Raw genomic sequence first — 11,296 nt, forward strand, 5'->3', positions numbered from 1 at the left:
CTGCCTTCAGGGAGGTAGGAAGGCAGATGCCAGTGGAGAGTCCCTTCCTTCCTTCCTTCCTTCCTTCCTTCTTTCTTTTTGGAGATTTATTTATTTACTATGTATAAAGTGGTCTGCCTGCACACCAGGAAAGGGCACCAGATCTCATTATAGATTTTTGTGAACCACCATGTGGTTGCTAGGAATTGATCTCTTTAACCTCCGAGCCATTCTTAACCTCGATAGTGATAGACGGAATTCAAAATTGGGTAGTCTTTAAACACTCGTTTTTATTCTTTGTGTGAACGCACTATTACAATAGATGTAATAGAAGACATAAATATATATATCTATATCTATATAAAGATGCTTATACATAATTATATATGCACACATTAAAATGTTGAAAGACTAAAAGGAAGTAGATCAAAATGTGTGTGTGGGTATATATACATATATATTTATATATGTATATATATCCTGATATTTTTTGCTTTTCTTGGTATTTTTCTTGAATGTTGAATTCTCATCAATAATCTTGCACCTTTTTTTTTGGTGTGGAAAAACTCCAGCAACCTGTCAGCCAATGCAAAATGCATCATATATATATTTCATCCAGCATGCTTGCTATTGAATGAAACAGCGGGCATTTTACTTTGACAAATTGTGGGGATTTAGACACAGCACTGAGGTAAAAGTTTGCAAAGATAGATTTTTTTTTAAATATGTCCTATGTCCTAGGCTTATTAGGTGTGCCCAACCTGTGGCCCATGGGCTACAAGGACACAGGAGCTATGAATGCAGTCTTAATGCATAAAGATACTGAAAACAATATGACATTATGAAGTGTGTGTGTGTAATGTGTGTGGTATATGTGTGTAGTGTATGTGTGTGTGTTATGTGTGTTTATGTATGGTGTATGTATGTGTTGTGTGTGGTATATATGTGTGTTGTATGTAGCATAGTGTGTGTTGTGTGTGTTAAGGTGTGTATGTGTAAAATATGTGTGTTGCAATTTATGAGATTTTTTTCTTTGTAACTACTTGATTTCACAGTTCCAGTGTGTGAACTTAGTTGATGACATTTGTCACAATGTCAAGAGGTTGGATGTGACTAGTAGACAGGTTTTACACACGCGCATGCGCATGCGCACACGTGCTCACACACACGCACATGTGTGCAAAATAGAAAAGTGTTTCAGATAGCGATGCCAAGACATAAACTGAGCATTCTTCAGTTCTCAAATCCATCTCCTCTTCCTCCCCACTGCCTCTGCCCAGCCTCTGTCATCTCTCTGAAACACTGTTCGATCCTTCGGGAAACATCTTTAGGCTGCCTGTACCCTTCTCTCTCTCTGCACAAGGGTGCTCACCTTATAAGAAGGAACTAGGGTAATGCCATCACCTTACATCACAGGATGTGGGACCTAAAAATAACTTCCGAATCCCTTAACACGACTTACCTGGCCTGGCCTGAGTCTGCACTAACCCACTGACGCCTTATGTCCCCGCGTGGGAGCTGCCTTGAACGTGTGTCAGTACTCTCCGTGTTACAACTCCTTATCAGAAGATCACCCCAGACTTCCAGACATCTCCCATGGAACACATCTTCCCAAATTGCCCTCACTGAGAATCCTGTTCCTAATACATGTTCTTTATCTGACTGGAAAAAAAAAAAAAAAAGGATGTATTTAATTTTATATGTGTGTGTGTGTTGCCTACATGTATGGATATGCACTATGTTCATGCTTGGTGCCTAAGAAAGCCAGAAGAAGATGTTGGGTCCCTTGGACCTGGAGTTACAGACACTGTGTGAGCCATCATGTGTGTGCTGGGAACTGAATTCCAGTCTTCTCCAAGAGCAAGTCCTCCTAACTGCTACGCCATAGCTCCACCCCTCACCTGACATTTTAACTTCTGTTCTTCAAATGTCTCTAAGATCCTGCCCTCTCTCTCCTTCTCCCCACCGCTCAAAGCCTGGTAGCTTAAAGGGAAAGTCAGCAAACACAAGAGATTGCTCCCCGGTGTACAAGAACACTTTCCAGGAGACATGGCAGAGATATTAGCTGGGAAGGAGTGCCGCCACGATTACTCTTCCCCATAAGGTTTATGAGTGCACATAGGAAGCTCTAAGTTCAGTTTCGGGGCTCCTGGGCTCCCCACAGCCTAAGAATCTCTTCCACTGAAGCCTGCTTCCCCGGTGCGGGCACGGCTGCCAGCCCTGAGAGCCCAGTGGCCTGCGCCACCCACTATTTGCTCGGCTCTTCGCTGCTAAACAGGTCACGGGTGCTTTTTGTTCAGACTTAATCACAGGCTTGAAAGGGCCTGTGAGGATTAAACAAATGCCTGGGAGCTGACCTCTGCCCAGCCTCAGCAAGCAGGGACCGAGAGGGTTCGCGGTTTTCCATACTGAGGCAATGGGGCACGGCTCAGCTGGCAAGGCCGGTGTTTCATGACCATGGAAAGACGCACTGTGTGAAAGCGAGTTCATTGACAGAGATCATGTTAGAACGTACCCGGCTGAGGCACGACGGAAGTGGAGGAGAGAATATTGGGGGCAGAAAGACACAGCATGAGACGGGGTCAGCGGGGGGATGGGGGGAGCGGCAAGGGAGAAGGAACACTTGGTGCGCTAATCTTCAATAGTAAAGGCAGAGGCAGGGAGAGGTTCCCTGGGTAAAATGCTGACTAGCAAGCCTGAGATCCCGAGTCTGTATCCCCCCCAGAAGGCATGCAAAGCTGCACACAGCAGCACTTGCCTGCAAATAGGATCCCCACACTCCTGGGGTGAGATGGGAGGGTGGATACAGAGGATCTTGGGAACTTAACAAACGGTCCAGTTGGCCGGGAGACCACAGCAGCAAACAGGAGACCTTGTTTCAAAGGTGAAGGCTGGCTGCACACTGCGGTTGTCCTCCGACTCGCACATGGGTACTGTATCACACACGCATATGCACACACACATGCACACATAAACAAACACACACACACACAAATGTAAAACAAATAAAAAAATTTTAAAATATGCAAATTGCAAAGGATAAATAACAAGTTAACATTAAAAATGATAAAGGGGTTAATGTAAATTTTGACTCCTAGACTAACCACTGACTTGACAGACAGCCACCGTATTTGACACACACATGCACCCTTACAAATCCCAAGGCAGGCACTGTACTTCAGTAACGCACAATCATTTGAACTGTATGAAATTGCCTTAGGTCTGTGTAGGTCAGCGTCACGTGGTTCCACCTAGTGGGAAGAGTATCTCCACTAAATGGTTCTCACTGAGCCTCGGAACAGGATGGGTCCCCGGAGATCAGAGACCAGCTTGTTCTTTGGTCGGGTTACATCTGCAGCCTAGCGCTTAGGGCTGTCTAAAATCAGGGCTCTCGACTTGGCCTCCGTGCCTGGGCTAGTAGAACCCTCGTGACCCGGGCCAGAGCCCAGTACTCAGCCTGACATAGCCCGTGTCCTCACCTCCTGTGTTTGGTGGATGCAGCTGCATAAAGGACAAAAGGCTGAGACCAGGGCTCTGCCTCCGGGCCACTGAATGATCTCCTGGTTCCACAAACATATGAGGTGACCTGCCAAGGGCAATCTGGACACTACAAGGAAAGTCACACGCATTTGACCCGGATGACCAAAGCTTTCTTTGCTCAAAGTATGATGGATCACTCCCATTATCGGAGCCTACAACAGACAGCAGAGTCTTGTGTTTTTGTGGAAATAGATATGACTACCTACATTTGAAAATACCTGTCAACATTTTCAGGTGAAGGCAATCAGTGAAGAAAGGATCAAGGAAAGGTTAGGGAGGGAGAAGGGCTAGAGGGAAGGAAGGCAGGCATGAAGGAGACATGCCCCGTGTGTGTGTATGTGTGTGTGTGTGTGTAAGAGAGTGTGTGTGAGAGTGTGAGTGTGTGTGTGTGAGAGTGTGTGAGTGTGCATATGTGAGAATGTGAGTGTGTGTATGTGTGTGAGTGTGTTGTGAGTGTGTGTGTGAGTATGTGTGTGAGAGAGTGTGAGTGAATGTGTGTGTGTGAGTGTGTGTGTGTGTGAGAGAGAGAGAGAGTGTGTGTGTGTGTGATATTCAGTTTTCTGTAGAGGAAAAAAGTTCTGTAATTCTCTTTTAAAAAAGAATGTATAATAAACTTACCCACAGTGTGTGAGCAATGCAAGACGTCTCCAGAAAGCCAGGCTCTGCCTCTCTTGCTGGCCTTAGCTCTTCAGGACCGCAAATAAACCTCGGCAGGCTGGGCACTCTCTGCTTGAGTCCCAGCAAGCCCTCGATGACTAGAGTCTGCAATCCTGCCCTTTTACAAATCCAAATGTTTAATCTTATGTGGAAAGTTAAATACTGGCTGGCAGCTGGGAATTAACCCTGATGCCTGGATAGGGGTGGGGCATGGAGTTGCCTGTGTGGAGCCTGGCTGTGGCTGAAGTGGCTCAAGTTCCTCTCTGTGATGACTGTGAGCTTTTCCTGGGGGAATTCGGACACCTGCTCACCCCAGTTAGGGCACCAGAGACAGACAAAAGTAATGATGTCATCCAAATCCATCCTGGTGACCAGTAAGATTGTTAGTTACTCACTCACAGGGTTATGGAAGGGAGGCTGCTTACGCAGTGTTGGTACCGACCCCCGCCCATGGCTGCACACTCTATAAACTTTAGTACCTCCCTCCCGACATCTCAGTCACACACAGCCAGGAGGGGAGGGACACAGAGCAGAGAGAGTGGATAAAATCTCAGGCGAGGTCTACTCACCCCGACTCCTATAAGGGCAAGTGCCAACAGCTCTTGTTGAGGGTCTCTCAAAGGCAATCACATACAGTCATCACATGTATTCTGATTTAGAGGGTATCAGCCAGTGTTCTTGGAGCATTCCACAACAGGGACCCAGGATATTCCCCTGCATCAATTAACGATAAAGACTGTCCCTCACAGACAATTTGATCTGGGCAATTCCTTCAGTGAGACTCTTTGCCCACATAAGTCTAGGTTGTGCCAAGTTGGTAATCAAATCGGACCAGGGTTGGGGAGGGGAGTCCTCAAGAGCATTGGGAATTCCTGAAGCCTACCATATGTATCACCGGGTGCCCGGGGCGTCCCCAAGAGTTTATTGTATTAACTTCACATTGTCAGTGTCACAACCCAGTGACAGCTAAGGAACCCAGTCACAGAGCCGAGGAAAGAGCAGGATGAGCCAAATGTGTGCCTAGATTTGAATCTAATTTGTAAAGGGCCAGCCAAAAACCACTTTCAAGGCTATAGAGCTGTGATTGTGTGACGCACGTGTGGCTAGGTAAAAATAAAATAAAATAAAATAAATAAATACAAAAGGCTAACTTAGTTTTACAGATGGATTGTCCAGTTAGATGGTTCTCCAGAGGACATGGTTTGAAGCCTACTGGGTGTGACAAGACGGTAACATTTCATATGTACTAGGTGTAAGGGGCATCTCTGTAATTCTGCACCAGATTCCAAGGATACCATTAGTGATAATTTCCTTCACTGCACAAGACAAGGCAAACCCAAGCACAAAGGGTAGACCAGTTGTCGATCTATGGGCCCCCATCACAGCAATGGAAGCCGGTGGTCAAATAAGGGTTCACCGGGTGGTTGTGCTTCCGGTTGGTGGAAAGAGTGGTTCTTCCTCCTAAATCAGCTTTGAAGGTCTGGATTCCATTGTCACAGAGAGGAGACCCAGAAGACTCAAATCTGGAAAGAGTTCTGTCATGGAGGTCAAGGGGCCCTGGAGGCTGACAACTTAGGTAAGCAAATTACTCTGCACCCCGTTTGTCTTCAACTGTAAGATGGAGGTGGCAAGAGTCACTAGCAGGGTTGTCATTAAATGACATTTGTACACAAAAGACAGTATGGTGACAACATTAAAAAAATGTTTTTTCAAGACCGATTCTCAGGTTGACCTAGAACTCAAGGACACATACATATACACACACGCATGCACACACACGGATGCACACACACATACATACACATACATGCACACACCCATGCATGCACATACACATGAATGCACACATGCACACACACATGCATGCACATACACATGTGTAACGTGTATGGTTTTTCCGCCCTCCGCCGCTGGTTTGGTATTGTCCTGCCGCCGCACCAGCTCCAAATAATACACAGAGACTCTGTATTTGGTACAATACTGTTGGCCCGGTTACTTGTTTCTTATCGGCTAGCTCTGCCTTAATTATTAACCCATTTCTGCTGATCTATGTATTTCTCTTACCGGGGAGCCGGCGGCATACTGCTTTCTTCAGACTCTCCATCTTGACTCCTCCTTACTACTTCCTATTTCCTCCTTGTCTCCTAGTCCCTCCTATCTTCCTTTCCTATTGGCCAACAGTGCTTTATTATTAACCAGTATGAGAAACATATACAGAATGACATCTCCCATCATCTCCTCTTTTCTGTCTAAAATAACATGAAGGGTTTTAACCTTAACATAGCAAAATATATCACATAACAGTTATCAAATAATCACAGTTAACACTATTTAGTCCATTAACATTTAGCAAGATTTGAAGAAAATATTCCATCATCTATCCTATCTTTGTGTGTCTAAAGTAACTTATCTTTAATACTAAGGAAAACTATAACTATAACTATCTGTCTTCAACTCCTTCAAAGACCACAGAAGGATAATATATAAGCTCTAGAAATGACAGAGACATCTTGCCTTTTCAGTCACCCGAAGTTCTTCTGTAATCTTCCATCTTTAGCCCATAGGCCATAGTATGTCTGACAGACTCTCCAGTAAAGCAGAAAACTTTAAACTGTCTTCTTTATTGGCAGTTTGTCAGTCACTTTTTTCTGTGTCCTGCATACTGTCTCGAAGACTCTTCCATGAAGCAGGATCTCTGTAGCAATGTCCATCTTGAATCAGGAGTCACTTTCCTGTGGGTCCTGTATGTCCAGTTTATACATCACAAAGTCAAACACTCCAGACAAGAGCAGTATCTTGTCCAAATGGCTAGTCTTGCCATATTGGAAGCAAACGTCATAATGCATTTCTTCGATGTCCATCTTCCTTTCTGGTGCAGGTGGTATTGCCAAGAGCAATTATGTCTCTCTGTCACAAAAACCCTAAACCACTTTAAATGCCATATTCTGTAGGTCTTTGAAAGGTTTGAAGAATTCCTATCCATCTCAAATACATCTCTGTGTATCTTGAAAAACCTAACTAACTTAACTCTAAGCTTTGACTATCATAGGTAATTATCTATAATCTGTACTACATTATATTTCTATATAAACACAATACCTAAACAAGAGGAGAAATACACATCTCACAAAATTGACATTAAATTGTATCAATAAATGAAAATCAATTCCAAAACAAAGTAATCATATCAATACCATTTGTAACGAGTACGGTTTTTCCTCCTGTCGCCGCCCGGTCTTGTCCTGCCACTGCGCCAGCCACAAATAACACACAGAGACTCTGTATTTGATACAATGCTATTGGCCAGGTACTAGTTTCTTATTGGCTAGCTCTGCCTTAATTATTAACCCATTTCTGCTGATCTATGTTTTTCTCTTACCGGGGAGGCGGCTGGCGTCTAGTTCTCTCCAGACTCTCCATCTTGACTCTCCTTACTACTTCCTATTTCCTCCTTGTCTCCTAGTCCCTCCTATCTTCCTTTCCTATTGGCCAACAGTGCTTTATTATTAACCAGTATGAGAAACATATACAGAATGACATCTCCCATCATCTCCTCTTTTCTGTCTAAATAAAAAGAAGGGGTGACAATGCAGACCAAGGCGGTGAGCACAGCTTTCTGTGCTGGCGGGTAAAAGTATCCGCCACCATCTTTGGTAAACCGTGGCTGATGCAGCTATGACTTTCATTTTAGCAATGTTGTTGCTTACCAGATAAAGGACTTGTGGCCAGATGAAGATAAAGATTTACAGTAAAGACAGATTCATATTAAGAAAAACCTCTAAAGGTTTACAGTGTGTTTTAAAATATACGTAGACATGAAAAAAAAAAAATGGTTTTAAAGAGACAAAGAGGAACTGGGTGTTGTAGCACACGCCTTTAATCCCAACACTCAAAAGACAGAGACAAGCAGATCTCTGTGATTTGCAAAGTAAACCTGGTATGCAGAGTAAATTCCAGGACAGATAAGAGTTACACAGTGAAACCCTATGTCAAGAAATAAAAAATAAAAGTAAAATAAACAGAGTAATAATAAAGCCACGCAAAGATAAAAAGCTCAGAGAGAATCTGGTTACTGTATGCTATTGTGTTGTCTCTGCATTGTTTGACTGCTGAGAAAATAACAACTGATAAAGGAAATGCTGCTGGATTAATTCAATTTATATATTTTAAAAATGCTTTGACTCAAACATTTAAGTTCAAGGACAAGTTACTGGGGAAAAGGATTTCTATTTTTGTTTCAACAGAAAATAAAAAGCTGTGGATTCCTTACAGACTAATATGGTTTGATCAAGCCAGGCCCCCTGAAACAGCATTCCTGGTGATCCAACATTCAAAATAGCTTAAACGAGGCAGCCTTACAGACTACAGCCATCTTCTTAGGAGCCCCACGTTGGGCGCCATCTGTAACGTGTATGGTTTTTCCGCCCTCCGCCGCTGGTTTGGTATTGTCCTGCCGCCGCACCAGCTCCAAATAATACACAGAGACTCTGTATTTGGTACAATACTGTTGGCCCGGTTACTTGTTTCTTATCGGCTAGCTCTGCCTTAATTATTAACCCATTTCTGCTGATCTATGTATGAGCCGGCGGCATACTGCTTTCTTCAGACTCTCCATCTTGACTCCTCCTTACTACTTCCTATTTCCTCCTTGTCTCCTAGTCCCTCCTATCTTCCTTTCCTATTGGCCAACAGTGCTTTATTATTAACCAGTATGAGAAACATATACAAAATGACATCTCCCATCACACATGAATGCACACATGCATACACACATGCATGCATGCACATGAATGCACACATACATGCACACACATGCATGCACATACACATGAATGCACACATGCACATGCACACGCACACACATGCATGCACACACGTCTTTATCCCCTCTAACTGCTTTCAGGTTTTTCTCCTTGTCATCAGCCTTCAGCTGTGTCTGTGTGTCTGGATGGCTCTGTGTGAATACCGAAATGGGACATATTTTACAATAATTCCGCCGCAGGTTTTTAAACAGCTCTTTAAAGCAGCTCTGGAACCCTCTTAATCATACTCTTCAGACGTCGGCTGTAGCTCTTTTCTTAGCCCTCACAAACCCTTTGATACCTCTTACTAGTACTGCTGACTCTGCCTCCCAGCAAGAAAACGTGTGCTTGAGCACACAGTATAAACGTGCCCACTGGGTGACACCGAACACGGCAGGACCTCAGCGGGACCTTGGCGGCCCAGGTCAGTGCATCTAAGGCTGTCTGGGCTTTGATAGCCAGCCATAAAGAGGAGCAGCCGTCGGGAGAAAAGCCTCCTCCGCTCAGGTCTTGCCGTTCCTGTCGTACTTTCTACTTTTTACCCTAAACCCCTTTCCATTTCGGGAAGCCCCCTTTCGGGCTTGTCCTCCCCTTTGACAACCACGTTCGCTCCTGGGTGCCTGTGAAGGTTGCTTTCTGCATTTGCCCTCGTTTATGTGTTTCTCAGAGCAACCAGCTTGATCGGTTAGCACATGCTAGTCTGTGTCTTAGAACCCTCCCTTGGTTTCTATCGGTTCAGAACCAGACACAGGGCCGTCCATGCGGCCTGCCACGCCTCAAGTGCCCCTGCTTCCCTGACTCTTTCTGCCATAGCATCCATACAAGCTCCTGCTGGCAAATCACCACAAAATCACCGACTTACACCAACTTTATCCTAATGTTCTGAGGTCAGAGATCAAACTGAGTCTCAGTGGAGTAAAATGGAGATGTCTCCAAAGCTCCTGTGATCCATTGGGGGGGGGTCACCGACGTGTCTTGGTTCATGGTCTCGACTCGACCCTCCCATCTCACTGTCTAAAACCCTTTCCGGTTGCATCCGGCTCATCTGGACCATGCGGAGCAATCGTTCCACCTCAAGATTCTTAGCCGTCATACCCACGAGGTCATTTCCCACGTAAGCCATCATCGTGCAGGCTTGGGGTTGGGGTGCAGGCGTCTTCCAGGGGCTTGTGCTCAGCTCAAGCCAGCGTCTTTGCAATGACTGTTACCTGCACTGCTGCCCTCCAGGCTTTTGCTTGTCTACCCTTTGGTGCTATTGACTCCCACTTGGCCAGTGGACATATTTCCCAGACAGTGTTATTTTCATTATTTATTTACATATTTGTGTGTGATGCGTGCATTCATGTGTGTATGTGTGTGTGAGTGAAGAAGGGGGCTATTTCAGGAAGAGGAAACTGGTTATCAGAAGAACAGAGAGTGATTGGGGATGGGTAGCAGGACTGTGAAGAGTAACAAAACTCAATATAATATATATTGTGAAATTCATTTATGCTGTGGAATATTTGTTTAACGATGAAAAGGTGTGTTGCAGTCTTTTATGTTGCATTTGTTCAACTCTGTGAAGCTGTGTGACTTTGCCTGCCTAAAACACCTGATTGGTCTGATAAAGAGCCGGACGGCCCATAGCCAGGCAGGAGAGAGAGATAGGTGGAGCCGCACACGGGAAGAATAAACAGGGAGAAAAAAGGCTCGGCAGGAAGTAAGGAAAGAGGAGAGGAGAAGGAGAGGACACCAGGGGGCCAGACACACAGACACACAGTCAGACACACACACACACACACACACACACACACACACACACACACAGAGCCATCCAGACACACAGACACAGTCACACAGACACACACACAGAGTCAGACACACACACACACACACAGAGCCATCCAGACACACAGACACACAGACACACAGACACAGTCACACAGACACACACACAGTCAGACACACAGACACACACACACACAGCCAGACACACACACACAGAGCCATCCAGACACACAGACACACACACACAGACACACAGACACACAGACACACAGACACAGACACACACACAGAGTCAGACACACAGACACAGACACACAGACACACACACACAGACACACACACAGTCAGACACACAGACACACACACACAGACACACACACACACAGTCAGACACACAGACACACAGACACACACACACTCATACAGACACACACACACACACACACACAGAGCCATCCAGACACACAGACACACACACACAGTCAGATACACAGACACACAGACACACAGTCAGACACACACACAGAGCCATCCAGACACACAGACACACA

The sequence above is a fragment of the Phodopus roborovskii genome, unplaced genomic scaffold (genome assembly GCF_943737965.1).
Source record: "Phodopus roborovskii unplaced genomic scaffold, PHOROB, whole genome shotgun sequence".
NCBI classification, from domain to species: domain Eukaryota; kingdom Metazoa; phylum Chordata; class Mammalia; order Rodentia; family Cricetidae; genus Phodopus; species Phodopus roborovskii.